The sequence below is a fragment of the Pristiophorus japonicus genome, chromosome 9 (genome assembly GCF_044704955.1).
Source record: "Pristiophorus japonicus isolate sPriJap1 chromosome 9, sPriJap1.hap1, whole genome shotgun sequence".
NCBI lineage: Eukaryota > Metazoa > Chordata > Chondrichthyes > Pristiophoridae > Pristiophorus > Pristiophorus japonicus.
In genome coordinates, this window is record NC_091985.1 from 205,903,189 (window position 1) to 205,925,599 (window position 22,411).

The 22,411-nt window shown below is 45.9% G+C and overlaps 1 protein-coding gene across 4 annotated transcripts in view; it reads left to right on the forward strand.

The window, feature by feature from the left end:
• The first annotated feature begins 11,173 nt into the window (after positions 1–11,173).
• The window catches only part of LOC139273524 (histone H2A type 1-J-like), a 53,813-nt gene continuing 42,575 nt past the window's right edge, over positions 11,174–22,411 (forward strand). For all 4 annotated transcript variants that reach the window (XR_011595178.1, XR_011595177.1, XM_070890464.1 and 1 more), the window contains exons 1-2: positions 11,174–11,312; positions 11,846–12,011. The gene's annotated coding sequence lies outside the window, so the exon portion shown is untranslated. The remainder of the gene's footprint in view (positions 11,313–11,845; positions 12,012–22,411) is intronic.

Here is a 22,411-nt window from a genome sequence, read left to right on the forward strand (position 1 = left end):
TACTTTCAGGGATCTGTGGACATGCACTCCAAGGTCCCTTTGTTCCTCCACATTTCTCAGTGTCCTACCATTTAATGTGTATTCCCTTTCCTTATTAGCCCTCCTCACATGCATTACCTCACACCTCTCTGGATTAAATTCCATTTGCCATTGTTTTGACCAGTTGATTGATATCTTCCTGCAGCCCGCGGCTTTCTTCATTATCAACCACACAGCCGATTTTAGTATCATCTGCAAACTTCCTAATCATAGCCCCTATATTCAAGTCTATATTCAAGTATATCACAAAAAGCAAGAGACCTAGTACTGAGCCCTGCAGAACCCCACTGGAAACATCCTTCCAGTCACAAAAACATCCATCAACCATTACCCTTTGCGTCCTGCCTCTGAGCCAATTTTGGATCCAACTTGCCACTTTGCCCTGGATCTCATGGGCGTTTACTTTCGTGACCAATCTGCCATGTGGGACCTTATCAAGCTTTGCTAAAATCTATATACACTACATCATACGCTTGGCCCTCATCCACCCTCCTCGAAAAATTCAATCAAGTTAGTTAGACACGACCTTCCCTTAACAAATCCGTGCTGACTGTCCTTGATTAATCCATGTCCTTCAGGATTTTTTCCAATAATTTTCCTACCACTGAGGTTAGGCTGACTGGTTTGTAATTACTCAGCCTATCCCTTTCGCCCTTCTTAAACAAAAGTACCACATTAGTAGTCCTCCAGCACCATATCTAAAGCCAGAGAGGATTGCAAAATGGTGGTTGAGCAGTTATAATGAGGGATGTTCAAGAGGCCAGAATTTGAGGAGCAAGACAGCTTGCGGGGTTGTGAGGCTGAAAAAGATTACAGAGATAGGGAGGAGCGAGACCATGGAATGATTTGTAAACAAGGATGAGAATTTTGAAATCGAGGCTTTGTTTAACTGGGAGCCAATGTAGGTCAGAAAGCACAGGAGTGATGGGTGATCTTGACTTGATGTGGGTTAGTACATGGGGGGCTGAGATTTGGATGACTTCAAGTTTACGTAGTGAGGAATGTGGGAGACCGGCCAGGAGTGAGTTGGAGTAAGTCAAGTCTAGAGGTAACAAAGACATGGATGAGGGTTTCAGCAGCACAAGAGCTGACGCAGGGGCGGAGGTGTGTAATGTTATGGAGGTGGAAAAAGGCGGTTTTAGTTATGCCACGGATATGTGGCTTGAAACTCATTTTAGGGTCAAATATGACACCTAGGTTGTGAACAGTCTTGTTCTCCCTCAGATTGTTGCTAGGGAGAGGGATGGAGTCAGTGGTTAGGGAACGCAGTTTGTGGCGGGGACCAAAGATAATGGCTTCGGTCTTCCCAACAGTTAATTGGAGAAAATTTCTGCTCATGTTGGACAAGCAATCTGACAATTTAGATACCAAGCATGGGTCGAGACAAGTGTTGGAGAGGTAGAGCTGGGTATCGTCAGCGTACATGTAGAAACTGACTCCGTGTTTTCAGATGATATCGCCAAGGGGCAGCATATAGGTGAGAAATAAGAGGGAAACAAGGACAGATCCTTGGGGGACACCAGAGGTAACAATGCAGGAGTGGGAAGAGAAGCCATTGCACGATATTTTCTGGCTACGATTAGATAGGTAGGAATGGAACCAGGCGAGTGCAGTCCCACCTAGCTGGACATTGGTGGAGAGGTGTTGGAGGAGGATGGAGTAGTCAACTGTGTCAGAGGTGCAGCAGAGGTTAGAACCTAAAGCAAGTTTTCCTATATTAACAGTGACTCCAATCCACTTATGTTACGGTATAAGAACACACAAAATAGGAGGCGGCCATTCGGCCCCTCGAGCCTGATCCACCATTCAATATCATAGCTGATCTTCTACCTCAACTCCACTTTCCTCATATCCCTTCATCCCTTAATATTCAAAAAAGTGCATCAACCTCTGTCTTGAATATACTCAAAGACGGAGCATCCATAGCCCTTTGGGGTAGAGACTTCCAAAGATTCACCATCCTCTGAGTGAAGAAATTTATCTTCATCTCAGTCCTAAATGGGCAACCACTCATTCAGAGATTGTGACTCCTGGTTCTAGACTCCCAGCCAGAGGAAATATCCTTGCTGCATCTACCCTGTCAAGCCCTGTAAGAATTGGGTATATTTTAATTAGATCACCTCTCATTCTTCTAAACTACAGAGAATATAGGCCTAATCTACTCAATCTGTCCTCATAGGACAATCCCCCCATCCCAGGAATCAGTCAGGTGAACCTTCATTCCTCAATGGCAAGGATATCCTTTCTTAGGTAAGGAAACCAAAACTGTACACAATACTTCAAATGTGGTCTCACCAGGGCAGTATGTAATTGCAGTAAGACATCTTTACTCTTATACTCAAACCCTCTTATAATAAAAGATAAACATACCATTTGCTGTCTTAATTGCTTCCTGTACCCACATGTTAACTTTCAGTGATTCATATACATGGACACCCAGGACCCTCTGAACAACAGCATTTTCCAATCATTCAGCATTTACAAACTACTCTGCTTTTCTATTTTTCCTACCAAAGTGGATAACTTCACATTATATTCCATTTTCCATCTTCTTGCCCACCTCACTTAGCCCATCTATATCCCTTTGACGTTTCTTTGCATTTTGCATCATCCTCACAACTTACATTCCCACCTAGCTTTGTATCATCAGCAAACTTGGATATCATCCAAATCATTGATATATATTGTGAATAGCTGGGGCCCAAGCCCTGATCCTTACGGTACCACTCCACGAGTTACAGGCTGCCAACCCGAAAATTACCCGTTTATTCCTACTCTGTTTTCTGTCCGTTAATCAATCCTCAATCCATGCTCGTGTCCACAGTAAATGACACAAGGTCAGCCCGCTGAATGGAACCTCGGGCACCCTGAGCTTGATCTCCGGTGTCTCCAGTCCTGATTGCCCCCTTACATCAGTCTCCCCTCACTTTTATACCCTGCAGTGATTCATCTCTGGCACCGGACTCTTCTTTGTCTTCTCTGCTGGGTTTTGGCAAGAAGCTGGGAAAAGACAGCTGGAACTTCTCTAATCTGTGATTTACAAGGACACTTTCCCTGGTGCCCAGCAGTTACTTTTCTTCAGTAATTTTCCGATTATCCCTAAACTCCCCTACCTGCTGTTAGTTGTTCTTTCTTATAGTTTCATAATTATAGGTATAAACATCACACATTATAATCTAACCTATTCTATTACTCACTCGGCTTTGAGCTTATATTGTACTATTTTATGATTTTATAACCAATCCTCAATCCATGCGAGTACATTACCCCCAATCCTATGAGCTCTAATTTTGTTTATTTCTTGTCGAATGCCTTCTGAAAATCCAAATACACCATATCCACTGGTTCCCCCTTATCTGTTCTGCTAGTTACCACCTCAAAAAATGCTAACAGATTTGTCAAACATGATTTCAGTTTTATAAATCCGTATTGACTCTGCCCAATCCTATTATTATTTTTAATAGTGCCCTGTTACCACATCCTCATAATAGAATCTAACATTTTCCTTATAACTGACGTCAGGCTAACTGGTCTGTGGTTACTTGTTTTCTCTCCCTCCTTTCTTAAATAGTGGGGTTATATTTGGTACCTTCCAACCCGCACGAAGGGAGAGAGAGCGAATGAGTGAGAGGAAGATTGACACGGAAGGGAGAGAGAGCTGGATAGAGTGAGATCAAACAGACAGCAAAGTAAGTGAGACAGAGTGAGACTTAAATCCAAAAGGGGGAGTGGGAGAGACAGAATGAGGCAGAGAAAGAGAGGAAAGGAAGAGAAGGTATTGGCCGGGATGGTAAGAGAGAAGAGAATGAGGCAGAGAGAAGAGAGAGGAGCGAAAGAGGTAGACTGAGAGCATAGCAGAAAGAGGGACAGAGAAGCAGAGAAGAGAAAGGTGGAAAGAGTGAGAGACAGTGAGGCAGAGAGAAATGAGAGAGGTAGAGATCTTATTGAATGGCGGAGCAGGCTCGAGGGGCCAAATGGCCTACTCCTGCTCCTATTTCTTATGTTCTTAATAGAGCAAATGTGAATTAGAGAGAGAGAGAGAGAGAGAGAGAGAAGGTGGGGGGGGGGGGGGGGAAGAGAAATTGAGAAAGAAACAGGTGAAGATATGAGTGCTTCTTCGGCAGCCCCTCCCAAACCCTCGACCTCTACCATCTGGAAGGACAAGGGCAGCAAGCACATGGGAACACCACCACCACCACCATGTTCCCCTCCAAGTCACACACCATCCTGATCTGTAAGAATATCACTGTTGCTTTGTCGCTGGGTCAAAATCCTGGCACTCCCTCCCTCATCATCATCATAGTGAGAATGTGTAAAGAAGGGCTGAGAATGTGGTAGATGGATAGAGAATGTGGCAAAAGGATGGAGATAGGGAATCATGGGAAAATAGATAAAGAAATGCCAAGATGCAGACAACTGCAGAATCGACAGAAAAAAAAGGGGTTACCAAGAGTTGAGGTTGAGGTTAAACACGGGTCATGAGAAAGACGCAAGGCGGCACAAAGAAAGAAAGCAATCCTAGATAGGAGGGGAAAAGTAATAGCTTTTACCGATAAGGAGGAAGGGAAACTAATTGGGTTCTTTACTGATAAGGGAAGACAGTGTAGTGAAGCTATAACTAACCTGACCCTGACACCAGCCCTAATTGAGAGACTTTCTTGCCTGCCATTGGACGTACTCGGGGGGGGGGGGGTGGGGGTGGGGGGGTGGGGGGAGCCAGAAAGGGAATGGATAGACCAAGTGCTAATCAAATGTGTTCTGTTTTGAAAATGTATAACTATTGGTATTTCACGCTGAAAAAAGGACTTGTCCAGAGGAAGGTAAACAGTTTCTGATTGAGAGTGTCCCTTTGTCTTGACAAGTCCCAGCCGGAGAATCTTCAATAAAGGTCTTTTACAGAAAAGGCAAAAAGGTGTTCGCGTCAGTGTATTCACTGAAACACATTGAGGGAAAAAGAATCCGTATTTACAATAGACAGTCCCTCGAATCAAGGATGACTTGCTTCCACGTCAAAAAGTTCACAGGTGTTTCAATGAAGGACCTAAAATTCCAGGTCCCGTATTACATGTTGAAGGGTGGAAGAAGTCTGTGCGTGGATTTTTTTTTTTAAAAACGTGTGGTGACCGTTGCACACCAGCCACCACACGGGCTTGACAGAGCTAGGTCTTGGTCCAGGAGCAAGGATTAACCAAAACGACCAGAGACCAGCTCTGCTGCACGGACTTAATGCGCACGTATGTCGCAGTGTGGACGGCCCGTGCTGCCCCTGGGCCCCTCGCCTCTTCTGGTCCCCAAACACACGCCTCTCCTAGGTCCCGATCTTGTCCCGCTACAATCTCTTGCCGCTCCTTCGCCCTGACCTCACCGCTCCACCACACGGACTGCAGCGGTTCAAGGTGGCTCACAACCATCTTCTCAAGGGCAATTAGAGATGGGTAATAAATGCTGGCCTTGCCAGCGAAGCCCACATCCCATGAACGAATTAAAAAAGTCACCTTCTCTTTTCAAGAGGAAGAGACTCAGCCTGTTCATCCTTTCCTAATAGGCATAACCTCACATTTCTGGTATCATTATTGTAAATCTAATTTCCATCCTCGCCAATGCCTCTATCCTTTTTATAATATAGAGATCACAATTGTACACAGTACTCCAAATGTGGTCCAACCGAGGTTCGATACAAATTCAGCATAACTTAGCTACTTTTCAATTCAATCCCCCTGGAAATAAACCCGAGTGCTTGGTTTGCTCTTTTTAACGGTCGCTACTTTTGGTGATTTTTGCATTTGTATTCCGAGATCACTTTGCTCTTCTGCCCCATTTAGATTCTGGTTTTCCAACTAATATGTGATCTCCTTATTTCTGTTACCAAAACGCAATACCTCACATTTATCAGTGTTGAAATTCATTATATGCCAATTCTGCAAATATATTAATGTAATAAGACATGTAGTACAGCAGGGATTAGATACAGAGTAAAGCTCCCTCCACACTGACCCTTCAAACACTCCCAGGGCTTAGACAACACGGGTTAGTGACAGAGTAATGCTCCCTCTGCACTGTCCCATCAAACATTCCCAGGTCATATATAGCACGGGCAAGGTACAGAGTTAAGTTCCCTCGACATATATAGAGTAAAGCTCCCACTATACTCCCCATCAAACACTCCCAGGCCAACTACAGCCTGGTTTAGATACAGAGTAAATCTCCTTCTACACCCTCCCAGGGCAGTTTCCAGTGGGCTTCCGCAGGGCTCAGTAGCTGGTCCCTTGCTTTTTGTGATATAATATAAAATCAATGATTTGGACTTGAATGTAGGAGGTATGATTAAGAAGTTTGCAGATAATACAAAAATTGGCCCTGTGCTTGATAATGAAGAAGCGGTAGACTGCAGGAAGATAGCAATGGACTGGTCAGGTGGGCAGAACAGTGCCAAATGGAACTCAATGCGGAGAAGTGTGAGGTAATGCATTTGGGGAGGGCTAACAAGGAAATGGAACACACAATAAATGGTAGGACACTGAGAAGTGTAGAGGGACAAAGGGACCTTGGAGTGCATGTCCACAGATTCCAGAAGGTAGCAGGACAGGTAGATAAGGTGGTTAAGGCGGCATACGGGATACTTGCCTTTATTAACCGAGGCATAGAATAGAAGATTAGGGAGGTTATGCTTGAACTGTATAAAAAACTACTTAGGCCACAGTTAAGAGTACTGCGTGCAGTGCTGGTCACCACAGTACAGGAAAGATGTGACTGCCCCAGAGAGGGTAGAGGAAATTTACGAGGATGTTGCCTGGACTGGAGAATTTTAGCTATGAGGAAAGATTGGGATAGGCTGGGGTTGTTTTCTTTGGAACAGAGGAGGCCGAGGAGACCTAATTGAGGCGTATAAAATTATGAGGGGCCTAGATAGAGCAGATAGGAAGGACCTAGTTCCCTCAGCAGAGGGTTGAATGACCAAGGGGCATAGATTTAAAATAAGTGGTAGGAGGTTTAGTGGAGATTTGAGGAGAAATATTTTCACCAAGTTTGGTGGGGGTCTGAAACTCACTGCCTGAAAGGATAGTAGAGGCAGAAACCCTCATAGCATTTAAAAAGTATTTGGATATGCACTTGAAGTGCCGTAACCTGCAAGTCTACGATCCAAGAGCTGGAAAGTGGGATCAGGCTGGAAAGCTGTCAGCAAGCACGGACATGATGGGCCGAATGGCCTCCTTGTGTGCTGTAAATTTAATCATAGTGAAACACTCGGTCACTGAGTGTAATACCGAACGGCCCTGAGCTGCAAGATTACAGCGAGTACAACAGGCAAGCGAGGGTTAAATGTGGGACATTGTTTCTCTCATTCTCTGACACTGTCCCGCAGTGTGGGATTAATAATGTGTCTGTCTGTGGTACAATATCAGTGAGAGACTTTAACTTCTGTCCCCCAAGGATAAAAGCAGACTTCACAGGTCAGTCTGGAACTGATACTGTGCATGGCTCTCTCTCGCGCTCGTACTGTTTGTGAATGCGGGATACTGTTATTTCACGTGATGTGGACACACTTGTGAGTACAACACTGGCACATAGAAACATAGAAAATAGGTGCAGGAGTAGGCCATTCGGCCCTTCAAGCCTGCACTGCCATTCAATGAGTTCATGACTGAACATGCAACTTCAGTACCCCATGCCTGCTTTCTCACCATACCCCTTGATCCCCCTAGTAGTAAGGACTACATCCAACTCCTTTTTGAATATATTTAGTGAATTGGCCTCAACAACTTTGTGGTAGAGAATTCCACAGGTTCACCACTCTCTGGGTGAAGAAGTTTCTCCTCATCTCGGTCTTAAATGCCTTACCCCTTATCCTTAGACTGTGACCCCTAGTTCTGGACTTCCCCAACATTGGGAACATTCTTCCTGCATCTAACCTGTCTAAACCCGTCAGAATTTTAAACGTTTCTAGGAGATCCCCTCTCATTCTTCTGAACTCCAGTGAATACAAGCCCAGTTGATCCAGTCTTTCTTGATATGTCAGACACTGTTTCTCTCTCTGGTGTTACACAGGACAGTGTGGCACTGTTACTGAGCGTAATATGGAGACACTGATGCCAAGTGTAAGACTGATAATGTGTGTGTCTCTCTCCCCCCACTGGTGTTATACATGAATGTGTGATACTAGTATTGAGCCTAATATGCAGACACAGTTAGGGTGTTTAAGACTGATACTATGCCTGTCTCTCTGCCGCTCACTCTGATAGCTATCTCTGGGTGATGAAGATGGGATGGATAAAATGTCCCTCAGTTTAGGAGGAGAGAGAGACAGACAAAGAGAGGCTGGTGGGGCAGTGAACACAATTTATATTTTCACGTTAATCAAACATATTTGCATATATGAAGGGGAAGTAATGTTTGACAAATTTGCTAGAGTTCTTTGAGGATGTAACGAGAAGGGTGGATTAAGGGGAACCAGTGGATGTGATGTATTTGGACTTCCAGAAGGCATTTGACAAGGTGCCACATAAAACATTACTGCACAAGATAAAAGTTCACGGGGTTGGGGTAATATATTAGCATGGATAGAAGCTTGGCTAACTAACAGAAAACAGAGAGTTGGGATAAATGGTTCATGCTCTGGTTGGCAATCAGTAACCAGTGGCGTGCCGCAGGGATCAGTACTGGGACCCCAACTATTTACAATCTATATTAACTTGGAAGAAAGGACCAAGTGTAACGTAGCCAAGTTTGCTGATGATACAAAGATGGGAGGAAAAGCAATGTGTGAGGAGGACACAAAAAATCTGCAAAAGGCAAAAGGCTAAGTAAGTGGGCAAAAATTTGGCAGATGGAGTATAATGTTGGAAATTGTGAAGTCATGCACTTTGGCAGAAAAAAAAAATCAAAGAGCAAGTTATTTTATAAATGGAGAAAAATTGCAAAGTGCTGCAGTACAGCAGGACCTGGGGGTACTTGTTCATGAAACACAAAAGGTTAGTATGCAGGTACAGCACGTAATCAGGAAGGCCAATGGAATCTTGGCCTTTATTGCAAAGGGGATGGAGTATAAAAGTAGAGAAGTCTTGCTACAGTTCTACAGGTATTGGTGAGGCCACACCTGGAATACTGCATATAGTTTTGGTTTCCTTATTCATGAAAGGATATACTTGCTTTGGAGGCTGTTCAGAGAAGACTCACGAGGTTGATTCCGGAGATGAGGGGCTTGACTTATGAGGAAAGGATGAGTAGGTTGAGCCGCGACTCATTGGAATTCAGAAGATTGAGAGGTGATCTTATCGAAACGTATAAGATTATGAGAGGGCTTGACAATATGGATGCAGAGAGGATGTTTCCACTGATAAGGGAGACTAGAACTAGGGGGCATAATCTTAGAATAAGGGGCCACCCATTTAAAACAGAGATGAGGAGAAATTTCTTCTCTGAGGGTTGTAAATCTGTGGAATTAACTGCCTCAGAGAGCTGTGAAAGCTGGGACATTGAATAAATTTAAAACAGAGATAGACAGTTTCTTAACAGAGAAGGGAATAGGGGGTTATGGGGAGCGGGCAGGGAAGTGGACTTGAGTCCATGATCAGATCAGCCATGATCGTATTAAATGGCGGAGCAGGCTCGAGGGGCCGTATGGCTATACTTTTGCTCCTATTTCTTATGTTCTTATGTAAATTTGAGGTCATCCAAAACTCGGCAGCCCATGTCCTAACTTGCACCAAGTCCCGATCACCCATCACCCAAAAGAAGCTTCCAACCACAATTTTCCGCCCAAAGTATTTGTTTAATTTCTCTGCCATTTCCTTGTTCCGCATTATAATTTCTCAGCCTGTAGGGGACTCACATTTACTTTTGCTAATTTTTCCTTTTTAACATACCTACAAAAGGATTTACAGTCTGTTTTTATGTCTCTCGCTAGTTTACTCTCATTTTCTATTTCCCCCTTTCTTGATCAGTTTCTTGGACCTCCTTTGCTGAATTCTAAAATGCTCCCAATCTGCCAGGCTTACTGCTCTTTTTGGCAACATTATAAGCTTCTTCCTTTGATCTAAAACTATCTTTAACTTCACTTCTTAGTCACGGTTGGACCACCTTTCCTGTGGGGGTCTTGTGCCTTAAAAGGAATGTAATTATTGTAAATTATGTATTAATTCTTTAAAGCTAGCCATTGCTTATCTATCTTGATACCTCTTAATGTAGTTTCCGAATCTATCTTAGCCAACTCACCCCTCATACCTAAAAAGTTTGCTTTGTTTAAATTTAAGACCCCAGTTTCGGATTTAACAAAATCACTTTCAAACTTAATGTAACATTTTATCATATTATGGTTATTCTTCCGTTGCCAGCACGTCCCATGTACAAATAAACAAAATAAACAAGACTCACTGTTAAAAGTTGTTGCTGTTAATAATCACAAGTCACTTTTTACAAATCACTCCAGGGCCTCACCCCTCCCGATCTCTGGAATCTGTTGCAGCCCACAAGATGTCTGCGCTCCTCAAATTCTGCCCTTTTGACCATCCCTGATTATAATCGCTCCACCATCGGTGTCCGGCCCTTCAGCTGCCTGGGCCCCGAGCTCTGGAACTCCCTCCCTAAACCTCTCCGCCTCTCTCCTACTTTCAGACCCTCCTTAAAACCTACCTCTTTGACCCAGCTTTTGGTCACCTGCCGCAATTTCTTCTTCTGTGGCTCGGTGTTAAATGTATGTGTTGTGTCCTGTAACACTGCTGTGAAGCGCCTTGGGACGTTTTACTACGTTAAAGACGCTCTATAAAGAAGAGTTATTATTAATACTGCAAGAGGGATTGAGTGAGCTGGGAGTCCGGCGCAGGGGCACTGAGACCAGTCCCGCCCCTCAGCATTGACGTCACAGGCGATGTGGGCGGGGCTGTGACGTTTACTGGTAACGGTTGAACGGTCGGAATTTTTGAAATCAGGAGCCACGGAACTACAGAGCTGCCCAGCGCGGCATCATCACAGTGGGCGGGGCTCTGCTGCGCTGCCGGCTCCTATTGGTGGGAGTGGCTGGCAATCTGCTTCATGCAGCCAATAGACGGCCGGGAATTCTCTGAAGGTCATTAATTTATGCAGGAACGCGCTCTGTGGCGGCAGTGCGCATGCTCGGTGCCGCCCTCCCCACCCCCAGTCCCCGGATGCCGCGTAGTTTGCTGCAACCAGCGGTTTGACAATGTCGGGAACCGGGGTCCGCAGGGCACCGGGCTGATGGTGGGCGGCCGGGGCCGGGGCCGAGGCCGAGCGTTCGGCCGGTGGGCGGGGAGGGTACGGTGAGTCTGTGAGGGAATACACCGAACTGAACACACAACCCCGGAGCTCAGGGTTTGGGGACATGCGGGAGATAGACTGAAACTTCCAGTGAACTCAGACAGTGTGTAACCCGGGGGCCCAGTGAGATCAGACAGTGTAACCCGGGGTGGATGGGTCCAGTGAGATCAGATAGTGTGTAACTCGGGGGCCCAGTGAGATCAGACAGTGTGTAACCCGGGGGCCCAGTGAGCTCAGACAGTGTGTAACCGGGGGCCCAGTGAGATCAGACAGTGTGTAACCCGGGGGCCCAGTGAGATCAGACAGTGTAACCCGGGGAGGATGGGTCCAGTGAGATCAGTCAGTGTGTAACCCGGGCAGAATTCTGGTGATTTTCTGTAAGTCCAGACGGGCGGGTCAGGAATCTTGAGGAATAGGATAAAATCAAACAGAAATACTGGACATAGACTTTTCTGAAACATTGGAAAAACACTTTACACTACATTCCACTTCACAACATTAATATTCTTCTAATTTTCTGCCCTGCCATAATTAGATCTCCCGGTGAATGGCGGAGTGATTGAGAAAGTTCCACAGCTGGAAGGAAACAGGGATTGTGGACTGAGGAACAATAGCAGGTGAACCAGCACAGGATTGTGAGAGCACCAACCAGGGAGCCCTTTCTGATTGAAAGCGCTTCAATAGATCGACTGGGGAGAAAGGTAAGAGAAAGTGCCATTTACTCAGATACACACTGGTTCTGTAGACTGTACACAAAGGTACAAGGTAAGACAGGAAATAAGACTGGGAGAGTCTGACCACCGAGCATAATTATCCAGCATGAGGCCGTGCAATGGGATGTGAAGTGAGATCAGTTTCTGTCTCTAAACACACAGTCACAGTGAATCTTGTGTGTGTTTTAGAGTAAAGGGCTTTGATCTAAGAGGTGACTCCAGTTTGAGGCAGAGCCCAGCAGATGGACCCGTCTCTGTACATTCGGTGGGGCTGAACTCACACCGACACCATCAGATCTCAATGTTCAAATATTTCCCATCTGGTGAGAAAGCCATTGGAAAGATTGAACTGGAAGCATCAGAGTCAATTCATTGATCACGATGCACAGACCAATCTGAAATACCAGCATGGCCTACCACTGACAAAATCAATTATTCATTCATGAACATTTGGAATTAACAGAAAATATATTGATAAGTACTACTATTGAAGCATTGATCACTAGAGATATGTAGTATTTGAATATACTGAAACACAGATATGGAGAATTGCAATTTATTGATTGGCGTCGTACTTGACCCCGACATGAGCTTCCGAACCCATATTCCCTCAATCACCAAGTACGTTTACTTCCAGCTCCATAACATCGCCGGTCTCTGCCCCTTCCTCAGCTCATCTGCTCAAACCCTCATCCATGCCTCTGTTACCACTACATTGGACTATTCCATTGCTCTCCTGATCGGCCTCACACCTCGCACTCTCCGCAAGCTTAAGCTTATCAAAAACACTCCTGCCCGTATCCTTACTCAAGAACACAAGAAGTAGCAGCAGGCGTAGGCCATACGCCCCCTCCCGTCTGCTCTGCCATTCAGTAAGATCTCTATTCGATAGAGAATTTCAAAGATTCACAACTCTTAAGTGAAGAAATATTTCATCTCAGTCTTAAATGGCCAATCTCTTATCCTAATACTAAGACCACTAGCTCTAGACTATCCAGCCCATGTCAGTTCTGTGTTTCAATGATATCACCTTCCATTCTTCTAAACTCCAGAGAATATAGGCCTATTCTACTCAATCTGTCCTCAGCCCCCTCATCCCAACTTGTACTAATTTCCATTCACCCATCACCCCTGTGCTCGCTGAACTACATTGGCTCCTGCTCCATCGATTTCAAAATGCTCATCCTTGTTTTGAAATCCGTCCAGGATCTTGCCCCTCCCGATTGCTGTAACCTCCTCCAGCCCTACAACCCTCAGAGATCTTTGCATTCCTCCAACTCTGGCCTCTTGAGCAGCCCCAATTTTCATCCTTCCAATATTGGTCGCCGTACCTTCAGCTGCCGAGACCATAAGCTCTGGAATTCCCTCCTTAAACCTCTCCAGCTTCAAAATGCTCCTTAATACCAACCCTTTTGAACAAGCTTTTAATCCTGTGCTAATATTTCCTTACGTGACTGGGTATTAAATTCTGTTTGCTAACGGTCCTGTGAAGTGCCTTGGGACATTTTACTATGTTCAAGGTGTGATATAAATGCAATTTGTTGCTGATAACTGAAGATATTTTAAATTGTAATATAACGAAACTACAGGCATAGGGAATTGCAATAGACTGATAACTGCAGAGGAAGAGGATTGTTTTGTATTGCTAACAGCATGAATTATTTTAACGTGAGGTGGCCCTTGCACATTAGCTACCACACGGGCTTGGCAAAGCAAGGTCTTGGTCCAATGGCAAGGGGATCCAAGACGACTGGACACCAGGCTCTGCTGCATGTTTCCTATGGTACTGATTCACTGGGGTACAGTTTCCTCTGGCACTGACTCTCACTGGGGTACAGTTTCCTCTGGCACTGACTCTCACTGGGATACAGTTTCCTCTGGCACTGACTCTCACTGGGGCACGGTTTCCTCTGGCACTGACTCTCACTGGGGTACAGTTTCCTCTGGCACTGACTCTCACTGGGGTACAGTTTCCTCTGGCACTGACTCTCACTGGGGTACAGTTTCCTCTGGCACTGACTCTCACTGGGGTACAGTTTCCTCTGGCACTGACTCTCACTGGGGTACAGTTTCCTCTGGCACTGACTCTCACTGGGATACAGTTTCCTCTGGCACAGATTTACTGTGTATCTAATTCGTGCTGTCCCTGCCCTGGGAGTACTTGATGGGACAGTATAAAGGGAGCTTCGCTCTTTACCGAACCAGTGTTGTACCTGTCCTGGGATTGTTGGGACAATGTAGAGGGAGCTTTGCTCTATCTAACCCGTGCTCTGCCTGCCCTGTGAGCTTTGATGGGTCGCTGTAGGGGAAGCTTTCCTCTGAATCTAACCTGTATTCTACCTGCCCGAGTTTTATCTGATGGGACAGTGTAGAGAGAGGTTTACTCTGTATCTCATCATCATCATTGGCAGTCCCTTGAAACATAGAAAATAGGTGCAGGAGTAGGCCGTTCGGCTCTTCGAGCCTGCACCACCATTCAATGTGATCATGGCTGATCATGCAACTTCAGTACCCCATTCCTGCTTTCTCTCCATACCCCTTGATCCGTTTAACCATAAGGGTCACATCTAACTCCCCTTTGAATATATCTAACGAACTGGCTTCAACAACTTTTTGTGGTAGAGAATTCCACAGGTTCACAATTCTCTGAGTGAAGAAGTTTCTCCTCATCTCGGTCCTAAATGGCTTATCCTTCGAATGTGACCCCTGGTTCTGGACTTCCCCAACATCGGGAACATTCTTCCTGCATCTAATCTGTCCAATCCCATCAGAATGTTATATTTTTCTGTGAGATCCCCTCTCATTCTTCTAAATTCCAGTGAATATAAGCCTAGTCGATCCAGTCTTTCTTCATATGTCAGTCCTGTCATCCCGGGAATCAGTCTGGTGAACCTTCGCTGCACTCCCTCAATAGCAAGAATGTCTTTCCTCAGATTAGGAGACCAAAACTGTACACAATATTCAAGGTGTTGCCTCACCAAGGCCCTGTACAACTGTAGTAAGACCTCCCTGCTTCTATACTCAAATCCTCTCGCTATGAAGGCCAATATGCCATTTACCTTCTTCACCGCCTGCTGTGCCTGCTTCTATACTCAAATCCTCTCGCTATGAAGGCCAACATGCCATTTACCTTCTTCACCGCCTGCTGTGCCTGTATGCCAACATTCAATGACTGATGTACCATGACACCCAGGTCTTGTTGCACCTTCCCTTTTCCTAATCTGTTACCATTCAGATAATATTCTGCCTTCCTGTTTTTGCCACCAAAGTGGATAACCTCACATTTATCTACATTATACTGCATCTGCCATGCATTTGCCCACTCACCTAACCTGTCCAAGTCACCCTGCAGCCTCTTAGCATCCTCCTCACAGATCACACTGCCACCCAGCTTAGTGTCATCTGCAAACGAGGATGACTTGCTTCTACGCCAAAAAAGGATGAGTTCACAGGTGTTTCAATGAAGGACCTAATATTCCAGATCCTGAACTACATCCTGAAGGGTGGAAGATGCCTGTGCGTGGCTTTTTTTAACGTATGGTGGCCATTGCACAGCAGCCACCACATGGGAAACTCTGTATCTAATCTGCTGTGCCTGCCCTGGCATTGTTTGATGGGATAATATAGAGGGAGTTTTACTCTTTATTTAACCCAAGCTGCACCTGCCCTGGGAGTGTCTGATAGGACAGTGTAGATAGAGGTTTACTCTGTATCTAACCTGTACTGTAACTGCCTTGGGAGTGTTTGACGGGACAGTATAAATTGGGCTTTATGCTGTATCTAACATGTACTGTACCCGCCTTGGAAGTATTTGATGGGACAGTGTAGAGGGAACTTTACGCTATATCCAATCCATGCTATACCAGTCCTGTGAGTGTTTGACGGGACAGTGTAGAGGGAGCTTTACTCTGTATCTAACCCGTGCTGTACCTGCCCTGCGAGTGTTTGAATGGACAGTGTAGAGGGAGCTTTGCTGTATATCTAACCAGTACTGTACCTGCTCTGGAAGTGTTTTTGGGACAGTGCAGAGGGAGCTTTACTCTGCACCTAACCCGTGTTGTACCTGCACTGCGAGTGTTTGATGGAATAATGTAGAGAGAGGTTTACTGTGTATCTAACCTGTGCTCACCTAGCAAGTTGTGAGGAGAACGCAAAGAATCTACAAACGAATATAGATAGGCTCAGTGAGTGGGCAAAGCTTTGGCAGATGGAGTATAATGTGGGAAAATGTGAGGGTATCCACGTTAGTAGGAGTAATAAAAAAGCAAATTATTATTTAAATTGTGAGAGATTACAAAATGCGGTGGTACAGAGGGATCTGGGGGTCCTTGTACATGAAACACAAACATTCAGCATGCAGTTACTGCAATTAATTAGGAAGGCAAATGGAATGTTGGCCTTTATTGCAAGGGGGATGGAGTATAAAAGTAGGGAAGTCCTGCTCCAACTGTACATGGTGTTGGTAAGACCACAACTGGAGTACTGCGTACAGTTTTGGTCTCCTTATTTCAGGAAGGATGTACTTGCACTGGAGGCAGTTCAGAGAAGGTTCACGAGGTTGATTGCTGAGATGAAGGGGTTGTCATAATGAAAAAGGTTGAGCAGGTTGGGACTGTACTCATTGGAGTTTAGAAAACGTAGAGGTGATCTTATTGAAACGTATAATATTGTGAGGGGGCTTGACAGGGTAGATACAGAGAGGATGTTTCCCCACGTGGGGGAATCTAACACTAGGGGGCATAGTTTCAGAATAAGGGGTCGCTCATTTAAAAGGGAAATGAGGAGGGATTTCTTCTCTGAGGGTTGTGAATCTTTGGAATTCAATACCTCAGAGAGCTGTGGGGGCTGGGTCATTGAATGTATTTAAGGTGGGGATAGACAGATTTTTGAAAGATAAGGTAGTCGAGGATTATGGAGCGTGGGCAGGGAATTGGAGTTAAGGCCAGGATCTGATCAGCCACGATCTTATTGAATGGCGGAGCAGGCTCGAGGGGCCAAATGGCCTACTCTGCTCCTATTTCTTATGTTCCATACCTGCCCTTGGAGTGTTTGATGGGACAGTGTAGAGGGAGATTTGCTCTGTATCTAACCCATGCTGTATCTGCCCTGGGAATGTTTGATGGGACAGTGTAGAGGGAGTATTACTCTGTATCTAACCCATGCTGTACATGCCCCGGGAGTTTTTGACAGGACAGTGTACAGAGAGCTTTACGCTGTATCTAATCAGTGCTGTACCTGCCCTGGTAGTGTCTGATGGGACAGTGCAGAGAGAACTTTACTCTCTGCATAACCCGTGCTGTACCTGCCTTGTGAGTGATTGATGGGACACTGCAGAGGGAGCTTTGCTCTATCTAACCCATGCGCTACCTGCCCTGTGAGCTTTGATGGGTTGGTGTAGGGGAAGCTTTCCTCTGTATCTAACCCGTACTCTACCTGCCCTAGTTGTGTTTGATGGGACAGTGTAGAGGGAGCTTTAGGCTGTATATAATCTGTGCTGTATCTATCCTGGGAGTGTTTGATGGGACAATATAGAGGGAAATATACTCTGTATCTGACCCATGCTATACATGCCCTGCGAGTGTTTGATGGGACAGTGTAGATAGAGGTTTATTCTGTATCTAACACGGGCTGTACCTGCCTTGGCATTGTTTGATGGGACAGTGTAGAGGGAGCTTTACTCTGTACCTGACCTGTACTGTCCCTGCCCTGGCATTGTTTTTGGGACAGTGCAGAGGGAGCTTTTCTCTATCTAACCCGTGCTGCACCTTCTCTGGCAGTGTTTGATGGGACAATTAGAGGGAGCTTTAATCGGTACCTAACCCGTGCTGTAGCTGCCCTGAGAGTATTTGATGTGACAGTGTAGAGGCAACTTTACAATGTATCTAATCCATGCTGTACCTGTCCTGGGCGTGTTTGATGGGCTAATGTAGACAGAGATTTGCCATGTACTGAACCTGTGCTAACCTAGGAAGTTGTGAGAAGGACACAAAGAATCTACAAAGTGATATAGAGGGGCTAAGTGAGTGGGCAAAAAATTGGCAGGTGGAGTATAATGTGGGAAAATGTGGTTATCCACTTTGGTAGGAAAAATAAAAAAGCAAATTATTATTTAAATGGGGAGAGATTACAAAATGCGGTGGTACAGAGGGATCTGGGGGTCCTTGCACATTAAACACAAAAAGTTAGCATGCAGGTACAGCAAGTAATTAGGAACGCAAATGGAATGTTGTTCTTTAATGCAAGGCGGATGGAGCATAAAAGTAAAAAAGTCCTTCTACAACTGGACAGGTCGTTGGTAAGACCACACCTGGAGAACTGCGTACAGTTTTGGTCTCCGTATTTAAGGAGGGGTATACTTGCACTGGAGGCAGTTCAGAGAGGTTCACGAGGGGTTGATTACTGTGATGAAGGGATTGTCATATGAAGGAAGGTAAAGCAGGTTGGGCCTATACACATTGGAGTTTAGAAGACTTAGAGGTGATCTAATTGAAATGTATAACATTTTAAGGGGGCTTGACATTGTAGATGCAGAGAGGATGTTTCCCCTCTTGGGGGAATGTAGAACTAGGGGGCATAGTTTCAGAATAAGAGGTCACCTGTTTAAAACTGAAATGAGGAGGAATTTCTTATCTGAGTGTCGTGATCTTTGGAATTCTCTACCTCAGAGAGCTGTGGAGGCTGGGTCATTGAATGTACTTAAGGTGGGGATAGAGAAATTTTTGAATGATAAGGGAGTCAAGGGTTATGGAGAGCGGGAGGGGAAGTGGAGTTGAAGCCAGGATCAGATCAGCCATGAGCTTATTGAATGGCGGAGCAGGCTCGAGGAGCCAAATGGCCTACTCCTGCTCCTACTTTTTATGTTCTGTATCCATCCTTTGAGGTTTTGATGGGACAGTGGAGAGAGAGATTTGCTCTGTATCTAATCTGTGCTGTACCTGCCCTGGGACAGTGTAGAGGAAACTTGACTCTCTGCCTAACCCATTGCTGTACCTGCCTTGTGAGTATTTAATGGGACAGTGTAGTGGGAGCTTTCCGCTATATCTAATCCGCGCTGTACCTGCCCTAGGAATGTTTGATGAGGCAGTTTAGAGGGAGATTTGTTCTGCATCTAACCCGTGCTGTACCTGCCCTGCCATTGTTTGATAGGGAAGTATAGAGGAAGCTTTACCCTCTGCCTAACCCCTGCTTTACCTGCCCTTGGAATGTTTGTTGGCCAGTGTAGAGGGATTTTTACTTTGCATCTAACCTGTGCTGTGCCGGCCCTGGGAGTATTTGATAGGACAGTGTAGAGGGAGCTTTACTGTGTATTAAGACCTGAGGTTGCAAGCCATCAGGTCCAGGGGACTTTTCCACCTTTCATCCCATTATTTTACTGAGCACTTTTTCTTTAGTGATTGCTTTAAGTTCCTCCCTCGCTATAGCCCCTTGATTATCTATTATTGGGGTGATTTTAGTGTCTTCTACCGTGAAGACTGATACAAAATATTTGTTCAAAGTCTCTGCCATTTCCCTGTTCCCTATTATTAATTCCCCAGTCTCATCCTCTAAGGACCAATGTTTACTATAGCTACCCTATCCTTTTTACATACCTGTAGAAGCTCTTTTTATATTGCTTGCTAGTTTACTCTCATAATCTATCTTCCCTCTCTTTATTATTTCTTAAGTCATCATTTGCTGTTTTTAAAAACATTTGCCAATGCTCTGGCCTCCCACTAACCTTGGCCACTTTGTATGCCATTGTTTTCAATTTGATCCCATCCTTTACTTCCTTCATTAACCGCAGATAGTTCCCTCGTCGCTTAAAGTCTTTCCTTCTCACCAAAATATATTTGCTTGTGGCTCGGGTAATAATCCAGAGATTATTGCCTTTGTGGTTCTGCTTTTTAATTTAGACCCTAACTGCTCAAAATCCTCAGCAGAACTCCTTTCTTGTTCTGCCTATGTCATTGGTACCTACGTGGACCACGACAACTGGATCTTCCCCCTCCAACTCCAATCCCTCTTCAACCCAGAGGAGATGTCCTTAACCTTGGCACCGCGCAGGCATCACAGCCTTCGGGACTCACGCTCTCAGCTGCAGAGAACAGTATCTATCTCTGAAACTATACTGTTTCCTAACACTACAACATTTCTTTTTACTCTTTCCCCCCCCCCCCCCCCCCACACTTGAATGGCCTCCTGTACCACGGCGCTGTGGTCAGTTTGCTCATCCTCCCTGCAGTCCCTGCCCTCGTCCAAACAGGGAGCAAAAATCTCGTACCTGTTGGACAATTGCAAGGACTGAGGCTCCTCCATCACTACCTCCTGGATCCCCACAGCTGCCTCGCTCGTAGTCACACCATCCTGTCCCTAACCACGGACCAAATTTGAATTGATGAATCTAAGGGGTGTGACTGCCTCCTGGAACACAGGGTCCAGGTAACTCTCCCCCTCCCTGATGTGTCGCAGTGTCTGCAGCTCGGACTCCAGCTCATCAACGTGGAGCTGAAGTTCCTCGAGCAGCCAACACTTGCTGCAGATGTGGTCGCTGTGGACCTCAATGGGGTCAACCAGCTCCCACATGCAGCAGCAGTAACACATTGCTGCCCTGCCATCTCGAATGTATTCAATTAATTAAGTTTTCACGTTTTGAAAGTTAAGATTTTTAATCCCAGCTCTTAATTTAAACCAATGCCCAAGAAAAGAGAGAAAAACTGACCAACCAATCACTTGCCTGCTTTTCTGTGATGTCACATTTTGAATCTTTTTACTTCTTCTCCTCCCAGGTCACTTGGTGCTGTTTCGGCTGTCTGCTCGGCTGACTCACGCTCTTTGTAGGCTTACCGCTGCTCCCGCTCTCTCGCCCTTTCCGAAGTCCCGCTGCTCGGCTGACTCACGCCCTTTGTAGGCTTACCGCTGCTCCCACTCTCGTCCTCTTTCCGAAGGGATGGGCGCAAGTAGGGTTTTCCCTTCGTATTGGTTCTCTCAGCACCTGCTGCATGCCCAGTCTGGCAGCTATGTCCTTCAGCATTCGGCCAGCTCGGTCAGTAGTGGTGCTACCGAGCCAGTCTTGATGGACATTGAAGTCCCCCACCCAGAGTACATTCGGTGCACCTTGCTACTCTCAGTGCTTCTTCCAAGTGGTGTTCAACATGGAGGAGCACTGATTCATCAGCTGAAGGAGTGCGGTAGGTGGTCATCAGCAGGAGGTTTCCTTGTCCATGCTTGACCTGAAGCCACAAGACTTCATAGGGTCCGGAGTCGGTGTTGAGGACTCCCAGAGCCACACCCTCCCGACTGTATACTACTGTACCGCCACCGGTGGGACAGGACATACCCAGGGATGGTGATGGAGGAGTCTGGGACATTGGCTGAAAGGTATGATTCTGTGAGTATGACGATGTCAGACTGTTGCTTGACTAGTCTGGGACATCTCTTCCAATTTTGGCACAAGTCCCCAGATGTTGATGAGAAAGACTGGGCTGGGTGGGCCTTTGTCGGGTCCGTAGCCGGTGCGGAGGTCGATGCCGGGTGGTCCGTCCAGTTTTATTCTTATTGTTTTTCGTAGTGGTGGATCAATTGATGAATCAATATGATCTTATTGAATGGTGGAGCAGGCTCGAGGGGCCAAAGGGCCTACTCCTGCTTCTAATTCTTATGTGCTTATTCCCTAGCCCAGATCCTGTCTCTATATTAAGAGCAATGGTCCCAACACTGACCCTGGGGACACCACTGTTTACATCCCTCCAGTCTGAAGAACATCCATTAACCACAGTTTTACCCAACTTCCTCTCCATGCGGCCCCACTCCCTTTAATACCATGAGCCTTAATTTGATCAACAAGCCTCCTGTCCGGCACCTTATCAAACACCTTTTGACAATCCATCTACACAACATCCACTGCATTTCCTTTCTCACTGCACTGTGTTATTTCCTGCAATAATCTCTGCTGTCTGTCCTGAATAAATCCATTTCACTACCAAATGTTGCGACGTTTACTTCTGTAACCAGAATACCCCACGCAGGCGTAAAGCGCTCTATCAATGACACCAGGAGCCCAGACACGGGACCGGACTGTGCTCTGAGCAGGCACAGTGCCAGTGGTGGAGGTGGTCTGAGGCGGAAGAGACGTTCCGCGAGTCAGTAGGAGCTTGTGGGCTCAGCGGAGGAATTGGACCCCTGGATGGGCTGGGCAGTTTCATAAACACCTGGTGTAGGCCTCAGACCCCGAATATGAGCTGGCAGAACCCATGTTTGACCCGCTCGGGGTAACTAGCCGAATTCTTGGACAGGATCAGGGCACCTGTGTGGCCATCTTGGTACAGGAGCAGAGGGCGGGCAGGACTTTAGGGTCCCAGTGACCTGGAGAGAAAATCATTTCCTCATTTATTCTCAGTCTGCACAGACAG